General features: G+C 47.2%; 1 long non-coding RNA gene across 1 annotated transcript; it reads left to right on the top strand.

Annotated features, from left to right (window-relative positions):
* On the top strand, window positions 1-20980 carry LOC110133471 (uncharacterized). The gene is made up of 3 exons (XR_002312777.2): window positions 1-129; window positions 20095-20175; window positions 20863-20980. It is a non-coding gene; the product is annotated as an uncharacterized lncRNA (long non-coding RNA).
* The last annotated feature ends 2984 nt before the right edge of the window (window positions 20981-23964 follow it).

Genomic DNA, 23964 nt, shown 5'->3' with positions numbered 1-23964 from the left:
CGAAGGGAGGCCTGACCTTGGGAGAGCAGACCCCAGGAGGCTGGTGAACGTCAGGACTGCGCCGAGATTCCACCTTCCAACTGCAAAGACGCGTCCAGAGAGCAGTGTGGGTGTCCTGATAAACGTCAGGTTAGCGCTGATTCCTTCTCAGTCTTTAGATCTCTCAGTTTCTCCAAGGCTTTCCAAGAAGTATCAAAAATGCCTTGTTTAATTGAAATTTCCTCAAAGAGCAGAACTCAAATGTTCTAAATAAATGTGATGGATGTGTTAATGAACTAAACAGGGGAATGCTTTCCCTATCTATATGTATATCAAATCACCACGATGTACACTTTAAATAATTTACAGTTTTACATGTCTACTTGGTCTCAATAAACTCGGGGGTGGGGGGGTGGAGTATAGCGTGCAGGACTGAAGCGTGTGTGTTTGTGTGTGTGTGTGAATGTATGTGTGAGAGAAGAGTGTGTGTGTGTGTGTGTGTGTGTGCAGGCGTAGCTAGGAGGAGAGACGAAAGACAGGGGAGTTGATGAAAGCTGCTGTATCAGTTTGCAAGCCTTCTGGAGGGACTTCAAAATTCATTTGCTTAACATACAGATATTAGATACTGAGAATATGCCGGCACCGGGGATGCTGAAGCATACCTGGCACGTCGCTGCTACCAGGTGCTCTTTTAAGCTAATGGGAGAAATGCTGCTCTAGGAACAAGCTCTGAGTGACAGGCAGTCAGAGATTGGAGGTTGAACCTGTTCTCCAACCACTACGTGGTATCAGGACCTTGCAGTGAGTCACTAATCTCTCTGCATCTCAGTGTTCTGATCTCTAAAATGAGGACAAACCTCCGCCGTATTTGTCTTCACCGGCTTGTGAAAGTCGACTGAACTAGTGAATATGTGAAAGTGCTCCAAGAACTCCATAGCAATGTTTAGTAGTTGCTTTTAGTATTCTCAATATCCTGTGAGAGTCCCTACAAAAACAAACAAAACCCAAAACCTGTATATCTATCACTTCCTACAGCCTGTGCTTGAAACTCTCATCTGAGGAGAGTTTCACTCCGTCAGGGGCCTTTTTTGCTGGGATCACGGGTTGTTACCTGAAAGCACAGTGTTAATTTGTCAGATTAACCCATCGTGGGCTTCCCTGGTAGCTCAGTCGGTAAAAAATCTGCCTGCGATGCAGGAGACCTGTTTCTGTCCTTGGGTGGGGAAGATCCCCTGGTGAAGGAAAGGGCATCTCACTCCAGTATTCTTGCCTGGAGAATCCATGGACACAGGAGCCTGGAGGGCCACAGGCATGGGGTCGCAGGGTCAGACTCGACTGAGCAGCTAAATTACCACCAACCCATCTGTGGACCACGTCTCCCAGCATCCGCGGAGAGTCTCCTGGGAACTGGCTCGGGGCTCACCCCAGGCTGTGAAGAGTCTCGCAAGGACTGGCGTGGTGGGTGACTCATCCCACGTGGCAGGGCGACATTCCCATCTTCAGCTGGAATTGTGGTTCCCAGCCATCATGTCATCGCTGGCTCCAGCACTGAGGTCTCCCTTTCCCCAAGACTTTCCGCTTGGAAAGTCCCCACTTGGGCTGGCTTTACTCTGAATTCGTTTTGGCATTGCTGCTGCCGCCAGGGTGAAGTGACCCTTAACTCAGCTCTACAACCCCAGCTTGCAGCAGGGACTCACGTGCCCAGCCCACATCTCCTTGGCAAGCGCCTCAAAAGACCTATGGCTCCCTCTTGTAAATGGCAGATTTTCCTCTGCCGAGGGCTGTTCGGGGCTGCCGAGGAGTTAATATCATGCCAGACACAGCCCTCAAGCAATGATAGCTGAGATGTGGGTGGATTAACACATCAGTTTCCTCACCCCTCAGGACAGTGGACAACTCTGAGGAATGGTCCAGAATATTTCCCAGTGCCATGAAGCCCCAGTGTTCTCCAGAGGGTGCCTATTGGATTGCACTCCCTTTATCAGGCCCCTGCCTTTCTTTGTGGTGCTTCCTGGGATCCTCTCAAAAATAAAATATTTAGACTCAAATCCATCTGTCAAGGATCCCAGTGGTGGGGAAAATTGAAGGCAAAAGCAGAAGAGGGTGGCAGAGGATGAGATAGTTAGGTAGCATCACCAACTCCATGGACACCAGTTTGAGCAAGCTCCGGGAGATGGTGGAGGACAGAGGGGTTAGTGCGCTGCAGTCCATGGGGTCGTAAGGGCCAGACAGAACTCAGCAGCTGAACAACAGCAATAACCTACGACAGCTGGTGCTGGACGTTGTCCTAGACGAACACCCCGAGGATGGAGCTGTGGAACTGGATCACTGATCAGCCCAATGCTGGAGACCCCACTGTTGGTGTTAAGGGAAGTTCTGACAGGCTCTCTAAGATTCTTATCTCACTCAGCTATGTGTGAGTTCTCTAAAATTCTCATCTGCAGTGAGGTCAGATGGAATCTGCTGGAAGGGGGTGCACCAGCTCATGTAACAGCTCCGGCACGTCTGAGTCTAGAGAGTTGCTGAGCTGTGGTTAACTACTGTTGAAACCTAAAGGAAGAAAACAACAGTCTCAGTGCAGCAAACCGTCAGCTTAGAACACAGTGTGAAAACCAGAAAGCTTCCACGGCAGCGTGTTTTAAAATCCTCATCCCCTGCAACTGAGGGCTGGTCAGGAAGAAAGCCAGGTCTAGAACCTGATTGTCAGAGGGCTGCAGTAACAGAGCAGGTTGGATCACAGCCATGGCGTGTCTTCTGCAGGGACGCGAGGGCCCGGAGGAGAAGGGCGTGGCACCCAGGACCGGCGATGGGAAACCCTGGGAGGTGAGCCTGAACCCTCAGGTTCCTGGAGCTCTGGGCTGGCAGAGTCGCCGCCTCCCACCTGCCAGAGGAGAGCAGTCGCCCCTCGCCTGGGAGTTAGACGAAGGCCTCCCCGCAGCCGGATGCCTTGTTAGACAGTGTTTGCTGCCCTGACCTGCGCTGTGACTCCTCGGCGCCGCTAGACCAACAATTACGGCCGTGTCAGCAAGGCTCGGGTGGAAGGAAAGAGATGATTCACCCAAACAGCTGCGGGCCCTGGCCCGCGGGCTGAAGGCCTCCAGGTGAGTCCCACTGTGCGTCCACCCTGTTTCTACAGGGAGAGTCTGAGGCATCTTTTCCCCAGGTCGTGTTCAACGACTTCATGCCGGTGGCTGGAAGTTAGCCGTGGTTGGAGCATGGACTACATAAAAATCAGTAAAGGGCATGTGTTTAGGCGAGGGCTTTTTTTCTTTTCTCTTCCTTCTCCCCTGCCTCCCCCTCCTCCTCTATCTTCTCCTTCTTTGGGGAGAGCAGGTTTACCAGCATACCTCTGAAATGGGGAAGAGATCTCCGTGCGGTTCACAGACCCAATCTGGACCCATTTTGAGACTGATTTGAGACATTCATCACACGGCTTTGTGCACACCACTCTAACAGGGGGCCGTGCAGGTGGTCTGGGCCCTCTATTATCAGTGCCGACTCAGATCCTTGAAAGACCTCGGTAGTCTCCTTCCCCTAGCATAGAATTACTGTGGTCAATGGCTGTGGGATTTGGGGGAAGATTAGGGGATGAGCTTCCAAACATATCTGACGTGGTATGCTGCCCGATTCTTCCGGAAAAGCACCTGTGTGTGTGTTAGTCACTTCAGTTGTGTCCCGCTCTTTGCAACCCAATGGACCGTAGCCCACCAGGCTCCTCTGTCCATGGGATTCTCCAGGCAAGAATGCTGGAGTGGGTTGCCATGCCCTCCTCCAGGGGATCTTCCCAACCAGGAATTGAACTTGTGTCTCTTATGTCTCCTGCATTGGCAGGCAGATGTCCCCAGTCATCACCGTTGACTGTCATCACGCCACTCCTGCATTTACCACTAGCACCACCTGGGAAGCCTGAAAAGCACCTGATCCCCCCTTTAATAATGTACTCTGGGTCTGAGAACGGACTCCTGTCTAAAAACTGGAGGAGAGACGGTGATTTTTCACAGCGGCTGCTGATACCAGCCTTCTGCTCATTTGCTCTTGACCTTTTCGGATACACAGGTCAAGTATCACCGCCAAGGGCTGCCTATGACCTTGCCCCTACACACACCGGCCTGTCACCGCCAGAGGCCCTTGCAGGTCAAAGCCCAGACTGTGCGTCTGCCTTACGTCTCACCATGACAGTCACCTCCAGCTTGCCTCTGATGATTAAGTGCCTCCATTTGGCCTTTGGTACTTCAGGATGAGCACGGAGCCCAAGTCTAATGCAGCATCCCCTGCAGTCAGTCTTGGCCTGCGGACGACAGGATGTCGGTGTCCCCCACCCTTTACTAGTGGATTCCTCATCACTCTAGTAACCAGAGTGTCTTCTGTGCCCTCACCAGGATATGAATCCTGAATCATGAGTGCCCCATGTCAATAAACCCTGCCTTACTCGCTGTCTCCCAACCCTGACTCCCAACCCCTCCCAACGCTCTAAAGACCCATCCCCAGGTATGTCCTCCCATCCCCCGCTGTGGGCTCCCCTGGTGGCTCAGACGGCAAAGCATCTGCCTGCAGTGCGGGAGACCCAGGTTCAATCCCTGGGTCGGGAAGATCCCCGGGAGAAGGGAATGGAAACCCTCTCAGTATTTTGCCTGGAGAACCCCATGGACAGAGAAGCCTGGCTGGCTGCTGTCCGTGGCGAGGCAAAGAGTCAGACAAGACTGAGCGACTAACACTTTCATACTTCACATCCCTCCCTGTATACAAACAGAACGATGTATTGATTGGCTGGCAGAACTCGCCAGCAAGTTTATCAGAAATCCAGGATCTCACACTTGTCTGCAACTTATTGAATCAGAACCAGCTTGCAAATGCAATACCCCAGGTGATTCATATGTACATGTAAGGATGAGAAAGCACTGCTTCAGAACTCTCCAGAGACTCCCAGCTGAGTCTTCAGTTCCTTAAGCCTAAATAAAATAGCGATGGCTTTCTCCAACACGATCATCACGGTCCGCATCAATGGCAGGCGGATTCTTCACCACTGAGCCTCCTGGGAAGCCCCAGGTCTTTATTTTTTTACCTGGGGTTTCTTCTCTAACAGTTGCCTCATAACATCTCTTTGCATTTAGCTCCATGCAATTTAATTGCAGTTTATTTTCTCCAGTCTCAGGTTGCTGAGACAGATACCTAAACCCTCTCTAGGTGTGAAGATGCTGTTTTTACCTCCTCCATCACCCTGCAGGTTCTGAATGAATGGCAGGTCCCCGGTCATCACCATTGACTGTCATCATTATCACCATTGACTGCGCCCATTACGTCTCACTTAATCAAGGACCATGTCTATAGAAGCATACACTGAGCAGGCAGTGCCTTGCTCTCGCTGACCTCATTTCCGCAGATATTTTCCCCAAGTGACCAGTTGTTTTTTTTTCATCCTGTGACAGGATTCCGTAACTTCATTTGCTTTCACTTACAGTTTTCAATCACCTTCCCCAGCCATTCCCACTCCCCCCACTTCACTGCTTCTCATCTACCCGGAGCAGCCGGGCCCCTCGGTCCTGCTGCCCCGTCCACCTTTGCCCGCTCACTCGAAGGTTTCTGCTGTTGTCAGAACAGCCAAAGACAACAGTGCTTCGACCAGCGAGAAACAGTCTTCACACTCTCAGGATTTCCTATTATGTGGTGTGCAGCCTTTTCCAGAAACACAATTGCGCCTAAATATAGAAACTGCCTAGATGCACCTTCATCTCAACACAGTGACTCCACGGCCGCTGGGACCGGCCTTGAATGAGGGCCAAACGCTTTGAAAAGCAGAGACACTCTGTCAACGGAGGTGAAGGAAGCGGCTTCCAGGGACTGCCACGAGCGAGCGGGGCAGGCAGCTGTTTACTTATTCCCCGTCCTTTTGTTATTTTGTTTGATTTTGCCAGTAAAGCCCGGGGAGGAGGAAGGAAGGAGGAAGAGCGGGGACCATGGACCAGAAGGAAGGGATAGAGGGGTGGGGGGCTACGGAAGACCAGGCAGCGTCAGTGATAACGATGGGGTGGAGGACATGACTCAGGAGAAAGGGAGAAGTGGCAGGTGACTTGTTGAAGGAGGACGGATGAACTGGAGAAGGAAGAGGAGCAAGATCTCAATGTGCTCCGTAGCCGTCTCTGCCCAGATGGCATGCTCAGGACTTCACAGCAAGATCCTGGCTTCCTGAGAATAGGGGATGAAGACGGCCAGTTTTCACGTCTGTGCCGGGCTCCAGATTGTTTATTTCTGGCTTTACAATCCCTTGAATAGTGTAACCGTCTCTGGGAAGAGAAATTCTCACCTCTAGCCACACTCCCTTCCATCCGTGTGTGTATTTGTCAGGGACAGGGTGATGGAGGAGGTAAAAACAGCATCTTCACAATTAGAGAGGGTTTAGGTATCTGTCTCATCAACCTGAGACCAGAGAAAATAAGCTGCAATTAAATTGCACGGAGCTAAATGCAAAGAGATGTTATTAAGCAACTATTAGAGAAGAAACCCCAGGTAAAAAAATAAAGACCTGGGGCTTCCCAGGAGGCTCAGTGCTGAAGAATCCGCCTGCCAGCGCAGGAGACTCAGGTTCAATCCCTGGTCTGGGAAGATGCCACACGCCGCAGAGCGACTAAGCCCATGGGCCACAAATGCTAAGCCGGTGCCCTGGAGCCCAGAAGCCGCGGCTGCTGAAGCCCGTGTACCCGAGAGCCTGACTCCTCAGCAAGGGAGGCAGCCGCAACTAGACGGCGGCCCGGGCTCGCCGCGACTGGAGAAAAACCAGCGCGGCCGCAGATAAAACATAATTCACTTAAAAACTAATCAAGATCTGAATTGGATCTTGGAGGAGGTGATCCTAGAAGAAAGTTTTTCAGTGATGATTCTGGGAGAACACGTTCTTTTTTTTTTTTTAATTTTTTTTATTTTGTACTGATGCACAGCCAGTTAACAATTCTGTGATAGTTTCATATGAACAGCAAAGGGAGTCAGCCATATCCATTCTCCCCCAAACCCCCTTCCACTCAGGCGACGATGTAACATTCCATGTGCTATGCAGTACGTCCTCGCTTGTTATCGATTTTAAACATAGCCGTGTGTACATGACCATCCCAAACTCTCTAAGTATCCCGCCCCCGCTGCCGGTAACCATAAGTTCGTTTTCTAAGTCTGTGGCTCTCCTGCTGTTTTGTAAGTTTATTTGTATCATTTCTTTTTAGATTCCACATATAAGGGATGGCATAGGATGTTTCTCTGTCTCTGACTGACTCACTTCACTCAGTATGACACTCTCGGAGAATACTAGATGACCCGGAAATTCAGAAGAAAGCAGAATTGGTGAGAAGCCAGGAGACAAGTGAGTCTGAAGTTACCAGAAGAGAAATAAGCAGGAAGCTGCGAGTGCCCCCAGGGGGTGGCAAGCTCTCCTGAGTCAGAGTTAAGCAGACTCAGGTTCTAATCCCACCTCCACCCATTGCCAATTGGAACTTGTTCTGGAAGTGTCTGGAAGCACTTGCTCACCTTTCTAAGCCTCAGGTGCCCCATCTGTAAAACCAGGACAATGACATGCATTTCACAAGGTGAGGCTTGCACAAGGTGTGAATGAGAAGTCCCACTTCCCAAACACTCTGTTCAGAGGATTTACGGGCAGAGTTAAGATTCAGGAGGTGATGAGAAAGCAGCTTTGTCCTGGAATCGGGCACTGGACCAGAGGGGAAAGGAGCTGCACGAAGGCCAAAACAGAATCAGTTCAGATTAGACCCGATGGATGAGCGAAGAGTGCTCTGACTCTAGGGACCTAGATTATTCGAGAAGAGGAAGAACGGGGGCCGCGGGGCAAGAGCCGCGTCCTGGTACACGCTGTGTCTCAGGGCAGGTGAAGAGACGTGGGAAGATCCTCCCTCGAGGACCGATGAGTCCAGCCACCATCTGAGGGTGGCTAGAATCGCAGCCATGGACGAAATCCTGAGCCTGGGCACCGGGCACTGTGTCCCTCATCAGTGCATTCCTTCCCGGCGGGATCCCCCTCCAGCACCTGCCTGTGATGAGACAGGACTCTTTCACGATGAGCGCGATGTGAGTCTTCATCAGTAGAGGGCGCTGCAGGGACACCGCAGGACAAAGGGGCTTCTCGGGCCTGGTGCCCTGATCTTTCTCGGCTCCCGCGGGCGGGCTGCCGGCCGGTCAGCCGTGGGGCCCCCCTCAGCCTCGTGCCCAGACTCTGCAGGTTGCAGAGTTCTCAGAGACCCGCGGCCCCCGGCCTGGGCCCGGTGACCGACTCACCCCAGCCCTTGTGCTCTGGATGTGCCCTCCAGGCCTCACACTTGCCGTGGAACCCCACCTCCTCCTGTATCCTAATCGCCAGCATCAGCTGGCCTGTACCCCAAAATGCTGCTTCCCACCATACTTCCAACGTGAGCGCCACACACCAGGCCTTCTCCCCAGAGCAGTACTCACCAGCTTCCGCTCGCCTGCATCCGTACCCCTTTCCGGCTTGCTCACCTGGCGGCTGAACTCTGACCGAGCATCCCAGTGAACTTACCCTCCAACCTGTGTGCTCAGCCATGCCTCTTCCAGCTGAGATGCAGCCCCAGCCTTGAGGGAGCCCCTCTGGCCAAGCTTATTTTCCCCGAGGGCCCTCTCTTAAAGGATACCCAGTAGGGGGTCTCTTTATATCTTCATAGTTACTTTCCTATCAGAATGAATAATTCTTTATATTAAACGTCCCCTATGTGAATTACTGTGTGGATTCTGTTTCCCTGAGTGTACCCAGACCAACACAGCCGTGAATGACTGCTTACCTCACAAAGAGACAGCCAGAATTCTGTGGTCTTGTTGGAAATATGTAACACATCTATTAAGCATTCTTGTCAAAACAGCAACCTGATCAAGCCTTAGATCTAACTGCAAGCATTCACGGACTATACAGGACACAGGAATGTGTTAAATAGTATCATCAGAGGCAGTTAGCAAAATCCAGGCTGTGGGAAACTTCATAGGAAAAAATAGCCAGAATTCTTCAACAAATGAGAGAAACAACCTATTAATTATAAGAGACTTAAAAGGCATATTAACCAATTAAAATTCATAGACATTCTTTGGATCTGGATTCAAAGAGATTGTTAAAAAAAGATTTATGAGACAATTGAGGAAATTTAAATACTTACTGGATATTTGATGACATTGAGGTAATTATTTTTTTAAAAATAAAAGAGCTAATGGAGGAACTATAAACCCTGAATAATTGATGCCATTAGGGAATTATTTTTCTTATTATATATGATGGAGTTTTTAAGAGCTTTGATTTTTCTTTTTAGATTTACTAGCTAAAATGTTAACAAATGAAATGGTATGATGTTGGGGATTTGCTTCAAAATAATAGCATGGGGACAAGAAAATATATTGACCAGGAGTTGAAACTTGGTAATGAATGCTTGAGTTCATTTTTTGAAAAAACTTTTAACACTTCTATAAGCTGATAATACAGAAAAGCAACCTAACTGAAAAATAAGCAACAGGTACAAATAGTCAATTCATGAAAGAAATATACATGGCCAAAAACTTGTAAATGTGCTCAACTTTGCTGTAATTTAAAAAAAAGGCAATGAAAGATCAATAAAAATATGGGGGAATGGATATGCCCATTGGCACTACCATATTGAAGAATCAGTTGGCTGAATTCTTCAAATTTTAAAATGTGCATTTCTATAAACTCAACAGTTTTTCTTCTGCCTATCTTAGAGAAATGGTCAAATGTGTAGACAATAATATTAGTTTATTTTAATTTTTTTTTGAGACAGCAGAATCCTAGAAGCAAACCAAATATCATCAATGGAGAAAGTGAAACTTACTCATTTCTCAGTCTTGTCCAACTCTTTGTCACCCTGTGGATGTAGCCCCCCAGGCTCCTGTCCATTGGATTTTCCAGGCAAGAGCACTGGAGTGGGTTGCCATTGCCTTCTCCAGGGGATCTTCCCAACCCTGGGATTGAATCTGGGTCTTCCGCATCGCAGGCAGACTCTTTACTGACTGAGCCACCAGACTCTTGTCCTTAGCAAAAAGAAGTAGTTAAAACATGATATAGGGACCCTCTGCAGCAGTTATAAAAAGAAAGACTACACAGGTTGACACGGTTAAGAGCTCCAGGACATATTAAAGTCAAAAAGCATATTACAAAGGTATATGTTCCATTTGATCCCACTTCAGTAAAAATAAAACTAAGCTAAAACACCCAGAATAAGTCCCCCTTGAAAAAAAAATGGCATATTTGTAAATGTTTACATATGCACGTGACTTCGTATATATACATACAATGCCTTGTTGACTTTTTGAAAGAATACATTCATAGTGTTTGTATAATTTTCTTTTACTTTATAAAGTATGTGAATGCGGCGGTGAATAAATCATGAGTGACCTGAGCGGGAGCAGTCTCCGTGGCAAAGTGGGAGAGAGGACCGCAGTGGATTGGGAAGGCGGTGGGTCCCTTCCCAGAGGCCACACCCCCCACGAGGCCCTGCCCCATCCTCCCTGCAGGGTCCCATTGGTGCATAGGTAAACAGTCAAGCTGTAAGATACAGGAAATCCAAATACGTTGTTTATTTAAAAGGGGTTCCTAAATGTGTCTTGTCATAGGATTTTAGGTCCAGGAGGGATCTTTGAGACCAGCTCTTTCGGTTCCTGATTTTTAAGGATGAGAAAGCTGAGGTCTAGAGAAGCTAAAAGAGTTACCCAAGGCCCCCAGACTATTTGGCTATACACCAAGAGGACAGGCAGGAAAGCATGCCCAGGAAACTTCTGAATGTTTGGGAACCCGGAGGAAGTAAGGAGGGAATTATGTGTTCAGGACGAACATCCAGATTAGAATTCCTGCAAAGTTGCTGACAGCCACGTATGAATGACCGTGTCCAGGGATAAATCACCAGGATGAGGAGGATGAATCATTCCAGGCTTTGTTCTTTGTAGGACAGCACATTTTTCTCTGGCTCTGCCTGTTCTATATCAGGAGATTGTTTCCACCGGGGTCATCGGGCTGAAGGACCCACTAAATTTGGCTTCATTCCTGTCTTGGCAAGCTGCCATGGCTGGGGTGGTGGAGGCGTGTTTACACGTGTCAGGTCCTAGGAACATTTTTGCTGTTCTGTCTGATAAAGCCCAGAGTCGGCTGGGCAGAGTGGTGAAAAGAGCACTGCACACAGAGTCAGCTAGCCTGGGGTTAGTTGCTATTCCCTCGTGAACACAGCTGTGTAAGCTTCAGCCAATCATGTAGGGAGTTCTAAGCATGCAAAATAAATAGGTTCAGTGTGAGTCCCCCAGGTCGAGTGTTTTGGGAACCTATTTGGGAAGAAAAGTAGCTTCCAAGCTGAGTAACCGTTTTCAGAATAGGTTCTCTCAAGCAGAAGGAGAAAGCAGTGCAATGCTGCACTTGAAAATATGTGGGTTATTTTCAAATATCTTTTGATACTGATTTCTAACATAATTCCACAGTGATAAGAGAACAGACTCTGTATGATTTCAATACCTTTAGACCGTGAAATGTTTATACCTTGTTTTATGTCCCTGAATATGTTCCAGGTTTATAGTCTATGGGAACTTGAATAGAATTTGTACCTTGCTGTTGTGTGAAAATTGTATAAATCTTAATTACGTTGAATTGGTTCACAGTGCTTTTAGGGTCTCCTATATCCTTCTACTTCTGTGTCTATTCATTCTATTAATTTTTCAGAGTTTGAAATTAAAACTCCAACTAAAAATCTTAATTTATATACTTAAAAAAACAAATGTAATATACAGTGGAACTATATGTAACTTTGTTCTGTATTTTCCAAGTCTCCTGTAAATGTGTTATCATACTTTCATAATTAAAAAAAATTTTTTTTAAAGAAGAAAATAGTAGTTCAGTATTGGAGCCACAATCATAGGACCAAGGCCAAATACTAAGGGAAGGAAAAGTAGGATCAAGTTTGCCATCACTGTTCCATCCAGGGAGAGCAAGGAGGCTCATGCTCAGAACCAGCTCTCTGTAATGACTGCCTGGAGCAATGTGTTGGGAAGGATGTGAACTAAGCCTGAACTCAGGGAAGACCACGCTCTGACCCATTAATAATGCCTGCCAGGGGTGAGGAGCAAGTAGAACGGGGCAGGTTCACCGTGTTTTTGTAACTCCTGACACAGTTACTACATTTATGTTCCTATAGCCATGAGCCCATGGACCCAAAGCAAAGTAGGAAAATGCATGTGATAAAATCTTAGTAAGAAAGTGTCAGGAAGCTAGCTCATTTGGGATAAAAGCTTCCCTGAATTAGGAAGAATCAGGAAGCCTAGGTTCTGTTCTTTGGTCTATCACTCAGCAGCTTCCAATCTTGGAGGAACGGTCCTAAGGGAAATGCCAATGGAAACCAGCCCCGAATATTCACTGGAAGGACTGATGCTGGAGCTGAAGCTCTGGTATTTGGCCACCTGATGCAAAAGGCCAATTTGTTGGAAAAGACCCTAATTCTGGGAAAGATTGAGGGCAGGAGGAAAAGGGGGCCGCTGAAGATGGGATAATTGTATGGTATCACTGACTCAGGGGATGTGAGTTTGAATAAACTCGGAGATAGTGAAGGACAGGGAAACCTGACATGCTATAATCCATGGGGTTGTAAAGAGTCAGACACAGTTTAGCAAGTGAACAACTCGGCAGAAATCAGTAGCAGATTGAGAATCGTATTTAAACCGAGTCTTCCTGGAAGCGAGTTCTCCTAATGAGTTTATAGTTAACCTCTCCTTCAAAACTTATTCCCTTTTTCTCCTGCCTCTATTCCCCTCAGGACTGGTGAGTATCAAAGGTAAAGGGGGATTGAAGCTGAGCAGGACCCTGGGGGCCCTTCCAGGCACAACTCCCTTCCAGCCCCCTTTTGCCTTCTCCTGACTTCCAGAGTTAATGATTAGAGCAGCGGAGTCAGCTGACTCCTAGCTCCTCCTGGAGGGATGCGCCTAACAGTCTGATGCCTATCTTTGAGCGGTTCTGCAGAAATTAAGACCTCCACCAGATGGAGGATGGTGACTATGTGGTGACCACAAGCACATACGTAGATCCCAGACTGGCTAGAATGAGAAGGTTGATGTTTAAGTTTCCTGAAAAATCACCCTTATCGCACCATCAACCAATCAGAAGAATGTCCACAAGCTGATCGGCCTGTGACTCTCCCAGTGCTGACTTTAAAAATCCTTCCTTGAAAGCCTTCAGGCAGTTTGGGTCTTTTGAGCAACAGTTGAGCTGCCCACTCTTCTTGCTTGGCACCCTGCAATAAATTCTGAACTTTCCTTCTCTACAACCTAGTGTCAGCAAACTGGCTCTGCTGCGTGTTGGGCAAGCCAACTCATCTTCAGTTTGACAACACTAAGTTCTGAAATCTGCTGTGGTTTGAGGTGGGATAAGGGAGGCCACTGGAGGGTCATTTTTTTTGGGTCATGTTCAGGAAAGTAAGCCACAACCCATGAAAATGACATGCATTAAACATTCATTAGACAAAGATTACTTAATAAACTTAATTGGCAATCATTATTTCATGTTATGATTATTACCATTTTTATTGTTACTGAACGACTAACCAGGGCCAGGTGAACATGCTAGTCTTTATGCCAACATAACTTCTAAGTCTACGTGTAGAGCTGTGGCAAACCAGGACCCTGTGTGAAGTTATATGTAAAAGTGAATAAGGACCAGAAGTAACACATAGAAATAATAAGCTATTTAAAAATTTTTATTTGATGTTTCTAAAGTATCTTATTCAACACAATAAAATAAGCATCCCTTGAACATGTGAAGGGAAGGCCCCGGATGGCTTTTGATGACAGGGTGGAGCCGTGTAGGACACTATACTAGCTGTAGACTTACTGGCCGTGAGGGTGGACTGGCCAAGAAATCCTGGCTCACCAAGTAAAGAGGATAATAATGTTACCTACCTACACAATTGTAATGAAGATTAATTGAATTAACACATATAAAGTGTTTAATTTTATGTGCTAACTTGACTGGGCCATGGGGTGCCCAGACATAAGATTAAACGTTCTTCTGGGTGTGTCTTTGAGGTTATCACTGGGTGAAATTAGCATTTGAATCAGTGGATGTGAGTTTGAACAAAGTTCAAAATATCTGAGTATCTGAGTAAAGTATCAGAGTAAAGCAGATTTTCTTCCCCATTGTGGGTGGGCCTCATCGGATCCACTGAGGGCCTGAATAGAACAGAATGGCTGAAGAAGGAAGAATTCTCCCTCTCTCTTTCTACCTGTTTTCAAGCTAGGACTACACCGCCTGCCTTAAGATGTGAACTTGAACTAGAACCATACCCATAGCTACTCCCTAGCAGCTCAGAAGGTAAAGAAGCCGCTTGCAACGCAGAAGACTTGGATTTAGTACCTGGGTCGGGAAGATCCCCTGGAGGAGGGAATGGCAACCCACTCCAGTATTCTTGCCTGGAAAATTCCATGAACAGAGAAGCCTGTCCAACTGCAGTCCATGGGGCCACAAAGAGCTGGACATGACTGAGGGGCTAGCACTTCACGTTCTTTTCTGGACCTCCAACTTGCCAACTGCAGTTCTGAGGATTTCTGACCCTCCATAATCACATTATTGAACTCCTTTTAATAAATCTCTTTACACACATGTATGTAAATCTCTTATTGTTTTGTTAGGAGAAACACACTGACTGAAACCACCTACCTTGGCCAGGCATCATAGTAACCATACGTGTGAGTTATTTTTCAACAGGAGGTCCTGGCAAGGACCACGGAACAAGTCACCACCAGCCAGAGGAATTTGGGAAATGTCATAAGGAGGCAGCATGTGTCTTACAGCTTCCCAGAATCCTTCTCACTGGCATCCATCTTGGCTGGGCAACGCGAGTGCCACCAGGAAGAACCCTGAGTAAGAGCAATTGGCCAAAGAAAAGCTGGAAACTAATCCCTCACCGTGAAACCCAAGACTGTGAGCCATGTGGCAGAGCGGTCCTCCTGGGTCCCCTCACCCTCTTGCTCTCTGCCCAGGTGCCCCTTCCCTATAAAGTCTCTTGCTTTGTCAGCCTATGTGTCTCCTTGGACAATTCATTTCAAAATGTTAGACAAGAACCTCCTTTCAAGCCCCGGAAAAATCTCCCTTCCTGCAAAAGTTTAAGTTTCTCTGGAAAACCCTGACTAAGACAACATGTGGAGTTCTTAGGACAGAGTCTAGCACACACTTGGCGTGGCAAGGCATGCTCAGTCGTGTCTGACTCTCTGCGACCCCATGGACTGTAGCCCACCAGCCTCCTCTGTCCATGGCATTCTCCAGGCAAGAATACTGGAATGAGTTGCCATTTCCCTCTCCAGGGGGTCCTCCCAACCCAGGAATGGAACTCGAGTCTCTTGCATCTCCTGCATGGGCAGGTGGATTCTTTACCACTGCGTCACCTGGGAATCCCCAGCACATACTTAGCACTCAATAAATCTTGGTATTAAGAAACATTATATTGAATCAAACAGGTTAAAGCCTGTTCCTGCTGAACGCAGGGTTCCCTTGGAAGCTCTTCAGTGGTGATGCTCAGTACAGAAACTGTTGCTGGGATTGAGAAGTGGGCTATCCTCACTGGCAAAACAAAATGTGCCCACAACAAATTTCTCAAGTCCAGAAGCTGTCAAAGCTCTGCTTCTGAGCCCCACTCTCTCTAATGTGTGAGGCACACCATCACCAGGACACCCTTTCTAAAGCACTTTTGAAAATGCTACCAGGGCATCAAGGGTAAACTTCTTCATTTCTCCCACGGGAGTTTATTGAGGCACTGGATTCAGCCCCTGGGACACGACAGTACATGAAAATTCTACATACTCACAGAGTATGTGAGGGAGTCAGACAACCACACATGCATTCACTTCCCTAAGACTAAACTGATACAGGGCAACAGCCACTAAAAAGAACTTGGCCCTGTGGGTGGGATCGCTGGGGAGACCTAACTCAGAGCGCCTTCCCCAAACTGCCGCTACTCATGCCTCCTCATCCCAGTGAGCCACTTTGGTTTAGGTTAGATGGCTTTAGCATAAATTCATTCATTTGTTTTTCAGATACTACTGGCAATCACTCACAAAAGCTTTTGAGGGAGAGCTTTGAGACTGGAGGAACAAGACTCCCAGACATGGTTTGCCCAGTATCACTGAGCTCGGGAGCAGAGGGACCTGGATTTGAACTCAGATCCACCTCCTTCCTCCTCCCAGCTCCCCGGCTCGCCCCCACTCCCCCACCCCCCAGCATCTTTGGGGTGCACTCAGTCTGCCTTTGCCCGTGCTGCTCCTGGGACGTCCCCTTTCTCTGCACAGCTCGTCTAAACATCTCGGTGTGGTCCACCCTAAGTGCAATAGGAGAGGAGAAGAATGAGACCCCATCACAGGCTGAAATTATTAAGGAAAAACAGGGGGTTTATGTTAGACCTTGAAGGATGTGTGAGATGTAGGATTTAACTAAGTGAAATGTGGAGAGATAAGGCCTGGACTTAGAGGACACAGGTGAGAAGTGGTGGGTGGCTCCCGTGACTGAAGAAAGGCCGTTTTGAGCTGCCTAGGAGAACTGTAGAAGATGGGAGGTGAACTTGTATTATATGAAAACAAATTCTCTCCTAAGAACTTCTCTACTAACTGGGGACTCGGAAACCCCCGAAGTAATCTCTCTGAAATAATCCGCATGCCCATGCACAATACTGGGCACAGGGCAATTTCTGAAGTTCAATACCAGATGGACCAATGGGCTGATATTCTCTTGAATTCATTTGAGGGCCAACTCCAAACCTTGCTGCCTGCTGACTCCTTCCTCGTACGAGAAAACCACATTCTCCATTTGCCTTAAAACAGCTTAACATTTTTGGTGCATTACTGAGGCCACTTTAATTTATCACTTTGTTTTAAAGACCCACACCATGCAAAAACAGCATAAAATTCCTCGTTGTATTGGAGGGCAGATGGTACTGCAGCCTTTACATGAGACATGCCATCTTTCATTGATGAGATTGGTATAAATTCAGTCTGCTTTCTGTGATTTCTAACAGTCATGAATGGGAGCCGCTTGTCTTTCTAAAGCAAGTTGTGAGGGTTTTTCTTTTTTCTTTCTATTTTTTTTTTTTTAACCACCAAAGCCACTGAAGAATGTCTGAGCAGCCGCAGAGAGAAGCCAGGCAACTGGGTTCTAAATTCCTCCCTTGTCTAGATCCAGGCAGGCTGAAATAGTTTAGAAAGGGTTGACTTACCAAACCTTCTCTGTCTCCCAGCTTTCCATGAGGTCTTTTTGTGTATCTATTTCTAAAATGTTTGCTTTTTTACATAGATTTTTGTATTTCAAGTATTCTAAAGAACTTAGTTTAGGATTTCACTGGAGTCTGGCCGATAATTCAAAGGGAGAATTTCAAACAGAAATCAGGGCTGGTTTTTCCAGAAGTTTTGTTGGCAATATGCCTGATTGCCCTTATTTTTATAATGATGATAGTCCCTCCTTTCTCCCTGTGCTTTCTGCCCCCCTTCATGTACAGAAGAAGGCCTGGTTTTAGAGGTCTGTCTTGAAAAAAATCACCATAATGGCATATATATGAGGATCAGGCATAGAAATGTCAGGGCTTATTACATCTCAGTAGTCAGACTTGCTCTTGTGTTTCCCATTACCACTCCATCTCTGAGATGCCCCAGAGAGAGGGAGAGTTCTGCCTGCCCCAGGGGAAATGCAGCCCCTTTCTAAGATTGAGCAGAACCTTGCCTGAGGTCAATCATTATTGGGAGACTGTGATACTTTCCACTTCTGTTGACTTTCAGGAAATTCTATTGCATAGAAAACCTTTGGGAGTGCATGTCATCCAATTCTGTCAGGGAGGGGAAAGTCTAACTGTTCACGGTATTATTAAGTACCATGTATAAACCACAGAATCTGGCCATCCGTAATCCCTCTCCCCAAGGACCTCAAAGAGTGTTGGAGGCTTCACTTTCTTTTATTCATCCTCACAAGGGACACGAAGAGAAAGAGGGGGCCAGAGTGCATTAAACAGTCTCCCAGCAGGCTCAGCTGCTGCAATACCACATCTCTTAATTTTCACTCTGGGCTCCTCCAACTTAGAAGAAATGTGAAGGGTTAGCAAGGTTCAGAAGGAACCCTAAAATAACTACTAAATGCAGAGCCACTGGAACAGGGGCACTTGTCAGGATTTTCAGAGGCAGCCCTGCTTTCGTAGCAAGGGAATGACCTTGGCGATCCACGTGTGATGAGGGAAGGGAGACTCCTTACTTGATGCATGGGAACAAGCCGTTGACTTCAGGAACCCAGAAATGATTGACTGACCCAGGACTCACCTTGCCCAAAAGGCAGGCTCTCCCACCTTCTACCGCCAAGGAGAGCTGCTGACACATCTTGCTGGCAGTCTTCCACTTTCAAGAATTAATCTGCTGATCACCGTAGATTCATCTTCCTGTGGGCTGCCAAGAAGAATCTGGGTCAATGGGAGTTTATGGTTGTGGGATCAGTCAGTCCAGGATATGAACTACGGTGACCACATCTCACTTTCTGGCCACAGTGACCAGGAACACGCTTAAGGGAAAAGTCCCTGATATCAGCCCGATCTCTAGGCAAAAAGCAAACCCAGAGGCATCTCTTCCCTTTCGACATCATATTTTTCCGGATGGTTGGAAACCTTAACACACATGCAAATCTCTCTCAGTCTCTCTCTTCCTTGTTAGCCCATGACTTTACTCAACTGCTTTACAGAGAAGCTTTAGTGAACTTACTATCACCAGTGTGTGGTCTCTCCAAGGGGCATTTGCATCTATAAAAAATGAAAACGTTAGAGATCAAAGACTAAAACTGGTACAGATGGGAACTCTCCTGGCCGTCTAGGGCTTAAGAATCTGCTTTCCAAAGTAGGACATGTGGGTTCGACTCCCAGTCCAGAACTAAGATCCCGCATGCCGGCGGGTAACTAAGCCATGAGGAGCCTGAGCACCCCAGCTAGAGAGTAGCCTCCACTCTCCGCAACTAGAGAAAGCCCGCTGTCAACCACAGAGACCCAGTGCAGCCAGAGACGAACCCAAACACCACCACCACCAACAAAGTCTGATCTTGATGAGGAACTGGCAAGTCAGGTGGAGGAGGCATTTCAGCCGTAGTACACCCATCCTCCCTTAGACATGGGTTATGTGAGATGTGTGGCAGATACCTCTTCTACCCACTCCAAAAGCAAGGCATAGCAAAGCGCAGAGACCAGCCTGGAGGGAACCAGTCCTCTGCCGGCTCTGAGCACTGGGACTCGTCTTACCCTGCACCTTTCCGGGTGTCAGTTTGCTTCTCTGCGGAATGACAGACGGGAGGAAGATGCGCTCATACCACTCCATCTCCATCTCCTCCACCTGGCCCTCGTCCGGCTCCCTCACCGTCGGGCCCACTGTGTAGATATCAGAGTCTACTGGCCAGCCGTGGAAGCTGGAGTGAGAAAGCGTGGCCTATCGCCAGTTCACTCCAGAATTTTTATACGGGTCAAGTTAGGGAGCAACCATCTGGTGAACCAGTGGAATTAGCATGTCCTGGGCTTTACATACCATGGGCTCCATTTTCCCCAAGCCTTTTCTGGCTCTATTTCTAACCAGCTCATCCCCAAGAAAGTACAGTCTAGAATTTCAGGATTCAAAATGTTGGCCTCAGCACTGGAGTCTGACCTACCAGCTGCTTCGGTGGACTTCCTCGCCAGCCCTTCTGTCCTCATTTTCCCTCCTTTTCTACTCCAGCAGGCTCCCCTGGGCAGCCCTCCCTGTGTTACAGGAGGGAGTCTGGAGGCCCTGGGAAGCTGGTCAGCTCCCACCAGCCCTCGTGGAGGCACCGGGATGGGCAGGTTGGCAGTCAGGGAAGGGCATAACCCAACCAGTTGTATCAAAGCCACCTGCCCGAGAGATAGGCGGGGCACGGTAAACAGTTTTCATCAAAATTAAAAATAGAACCTGCAGAACAGGTCTTGTTCTTCTTCAGTGTGCTGGAGCCTACTGCCGAGATCAAAGTGATTCCCATGGATGTGATGAGTGTGGGGGTAGGCCAGAGAAAGAACTGATGAACGTGGTGAGATTTCATGTTGTTTTAACCTCTGCCGCACTCTTCAGGTCCGGACATTTCTTTCCACGCTCAGATGCTATCCAGATGACTCATAATCTAACGTTGTTGGCTTCAACACAGATTGAAAGGTAACTCGAAGTGTATTCTGTGTCAGGAACTACTCACCTGAAAGCCCTTCAGTTCAGGGAACCAGCTGTGTCAGGGGGCGTGTGTTCCATCCCAACTGTGCTACTAGTGGCTGTGGGTACACAGTGGACAGGTGAGCGCCTTCTGTCCCCTCGGGGGCCGGCGCACAGTCAGGAAGCTTCCAAATGAATGCGATGCAGAGAAGGCCATGAAAGCACGGAAGAGGGGCCCTTCTTCTCTCTGGGTGGTAGGACAGGGCCTTGGGGAAATAAAACAGGAGGTGTGACTTGCAGGATGAAGTTACTCACTTGCAGGATGAAGTGAGAGGGAGAAAGAGAAGAGCATTCCTGGCAGAGGGAGCTCTTTTTCTGCATTGATGTAGGCCTGGCCTCCCTGGCGGCTCAGAGGGTAAAGCGTCTGCCTGCAACGTGGGAGACCCAGGTTCGATCCCTGGGTTGGGAAGATCCCCTGGAGAAGGAAGTGGCAACCCACTCCAGTATTCTTTCCTGGAGAATCCCATGGACAGAGGAGCCTGGTGGGCTACAGTCCACAGGGTCACAAAGAGTCAGGCACGACTGAGCGACTATACACACAGGCTTGCTGGGAGTTGGGAAGGAGGTGATGGGGGAAGAAAAGAATTGCAACCTCTCTTTTTCCTGTTCTCCTCATTCACACTCTTGTCCCTGCAGGAAGAGAGAAAAATCAAACTGAGGCTTTGTGGGGCTTAAAGAAGATATCGGATTGGAGTATTGTTTCTAATGTGCAACAGCAGCAAAAGCAACCAATAAAAATGCAACCTGTGGATAACCAGAATGCCCAGGCACAGGGCAATGGTTGAACATGTACGGTGCAACCATCTGTATTGTGGAATAGTACACAGTCATTGAAAGGAACAAGATATATTTATATATATAAACAGCTGTTTAAGAAATAGTAAAAAAGTAAGTATAGGTAAAGTATATTCCCATTTTTGTAAATAAATAGATATTTCACTTGAATTTATTTATTTTCTGTATATATATATGCATATACAAACACACAGAAAAAAATTCTGGAAAGATGCTCAACTTCTGGGAAAGGGTGTAGAACTGGAGGAAGAGGGACTTTCATGATTTATTAGGTTCACTTCCAGAATATTTGCATTTTAACCAAAGCATGTATTACTACTTGAGGGTTTTTTTTTTTTTAATTGTGGGGAAAAAGTATTTGACTAGAAGGACAAAGTTCTTCAGAGAAGAGCCACAGAGTCTTCTTTGTTCGCGTCTTTCACTTCCACATTCCTGCATTCTGGTGCTTCTTCCTTTGCTCAGCCGTGTCAAACTCTGTGACCCCCGGCCTGTAGCCCTGGCCGGTCAGGCTCCTCTGTCCACGGACTTTCCCAGGCAAGAGCACTGGAGTGGGCTGCCGTGTCCTTCTCCAGGGGATCCTCCTGACCCAGGGATCAAACCTGCATCTCTTGCATCCCCAGCATTGGCAGGTGGATTCTTTACCATTATCACTACCTAGAATGCTACCTGCATTCTGGACACTCACCTAAATTCAGGGAGACCGAGATGCCCCAGAAGCTCAACTTTGTACCTGTTACCATAAGTAACACCCAACCGAGAGAACCAAAGTGAGCCGCTGTACTAGGAGCCATCGACTTGTTTGCTGGCTTCCACGTTGTTGGAAGAGGGTGGTTAGTTTGATTTTTCTCTCAGGATTATTTTTCTAGTGTTAAGTAATTCTGGGGAGCTCTTTTGTGATCACTTACAAATAAATAAAGAAGAGATATTGTCATTAAAATAAATGGTTAATCAACTTTAATGCTATCATAGGGAGCATAATCTAGGTTCTAACATGAATTTAAATTATAATGTTGTATAATTTAATGAGTATGTGCTCTACTCTACAAAATAGATAACAAAGGCTTACTGGGAACTTACCTGGCAGTTAGGTCCAGTGGTTGGGACTCAGCTTCCACTGGTCGGGGCACAGGTTCAATCCCTGGTCAGGGAACTAAGATCCCACAAGCCAAACGGCATGGCCCAAAAAACCAAACAAAAACAAATAAACAAGGACCTACTGTATAGGACAAACAACCATACTCAATATTTTATAATAACCTATAAGGGAAAAGAATCTGAAAAAGAACATATTGATAAGTGAGTCACTGTGCGCTACACCTGAGGCTAGCGCGACATTGCTGTCATTCAACCGTGAAGTGAAAGTGAAAGTGAGTCGTGTCCGACTCTCTGCGACCCCATGGATCATAGAGTCCATGGAATTCTCCAGGCCAGACTGCTGGAGTGGGTAGCCTTCCCCTTCTCCAGGGGATCTTCCCAACCCAGGAATCAAACCAGGGTCTCCTCCATTGAATGCATATTCTCAACCAGCTGAGCTACCAGGGAAGCCCAAATCAACCACACTTCAGTAAGAAAAATTAAGTTGTGTCAGAGGCTAGCATACCTAAAGGCAGTATTTTCGAAAATAGTTTCTCTTACCCATCTCCCGCTTCCACCAAAACATCATTAGATTTCATTTGATCCAATGTAAAACCAACCACAAAACAGAAGTAGGCAGCACTAACAATGCTTCAATGACATTATGTCCGAGGTTTCCCCCAGTGCTAGCACGTCGAGTTCTTTAGTGTCTCCCCGGCAGAAAAGTTCTAAGTAACCTGCTGTATCAAATCAACACCCCTAGACGAGGAGGCCCTGATTCTACTTGAAATTGCTTTCCTAGACCTCTGGTTCAAGTCAGATCTAGAGAGAGCGTCTGACCTTCCTAACCCTTCAACTTACCGGAGATAGAAAATGAATATAAGTAACAGAACTTTCTCCCAACTCTAGAAATCAGAGACTGTGGTGTTTGATGTCCTTTCTCACTGTTCACTTCTGTAGGTCAGGTTGCTTATCCTTCTTAGGCTCCCATTTTTTCATGTCTACGATAGGTGCGCAGTTTCTATGCCAGAGAACATGCGTAAGCAGCCTTCCATCCTCAAGGGAAGAGCTCTGATAGTAGAGAAGAGTGTGATAGTCTCACAGCAAAGCAAAGCCATCCATAGAAGACTCTTTTCTTTTCCATGAGATGCTGCTCGATTGTCAGAGATCCCTATATCCAAGTTCACTTAAGCCTAAGGTCTGTAACTGGGGTCCCAGCACATAATTCAGCTGGATATACGGAAAAAAAATTCCACCTTTATTTTTACTAATCCCCCTTTCGAGCAACTTTTCTATTTTCAATGCATTCACAAAGCACAGTAGTGTCATTCAATCAGTACTTGTGACGTGATCACTGGTAGGAATCACACACAATCTACAGAAGGTTGTGGTTGTCCCAGATAGTTGCACTAATCTTTACTACAAAATTATAGTAGGCGTTTGACCTTCAGGGCTTCCCTAATATCTCAGTTGGTAAAGAATCTGCCTGCAATGCAGGGGACCCTGGTTCGATCCCTGGGTTGGGAGGATGGAGATCGGAAAGGCTACCCACTCCAGTATTCAGGCCTGGAGAATTCCATGGACTGTATGGTCCATGGGGTTGCAAAGAGTTGGACATGACTGAGTGACTTTCACTTCACTTCTCTTTGACCTTCAGTTAGATCGTAACGCTTAATCAAGAAACACATATATTACTATGTCACAGATTTTATTTTCTTTAACTTCTTCATTTTTATTTTTTGGCCACACCATGGCAAGTGGGAATTCCTCAACAAGGGATCGAACCAGCAGCCCCTTGCATTGGAAGGTGAAGTTTTAACCACTGCACTGCCAGGGAAGTCCCTACATCACAGATTTTTAAACAAATAT

The sequence above is a fragment of the Odocoileus virginianus genome, chromosome 4 (assembly GCF_023699985.2).
Source record: "Odocoileus virginianus isolate 20LAN1187 ecotype Illinois chromosome 4, Ovbor_1.2, whole genome shotgun sequence".
In the NCBI taxonomy this organism is placed as follows: Eukaryota; Metazoa; Chordata; class Mammalia; order Artiodactyla; family Cervidae; genus Odocoileus; species Odocoileus virginianus.
Note: the sequence above shows the minus strand (reverse complement) of the source record. Positions and strands in the feature narration are given on the sequence as shown.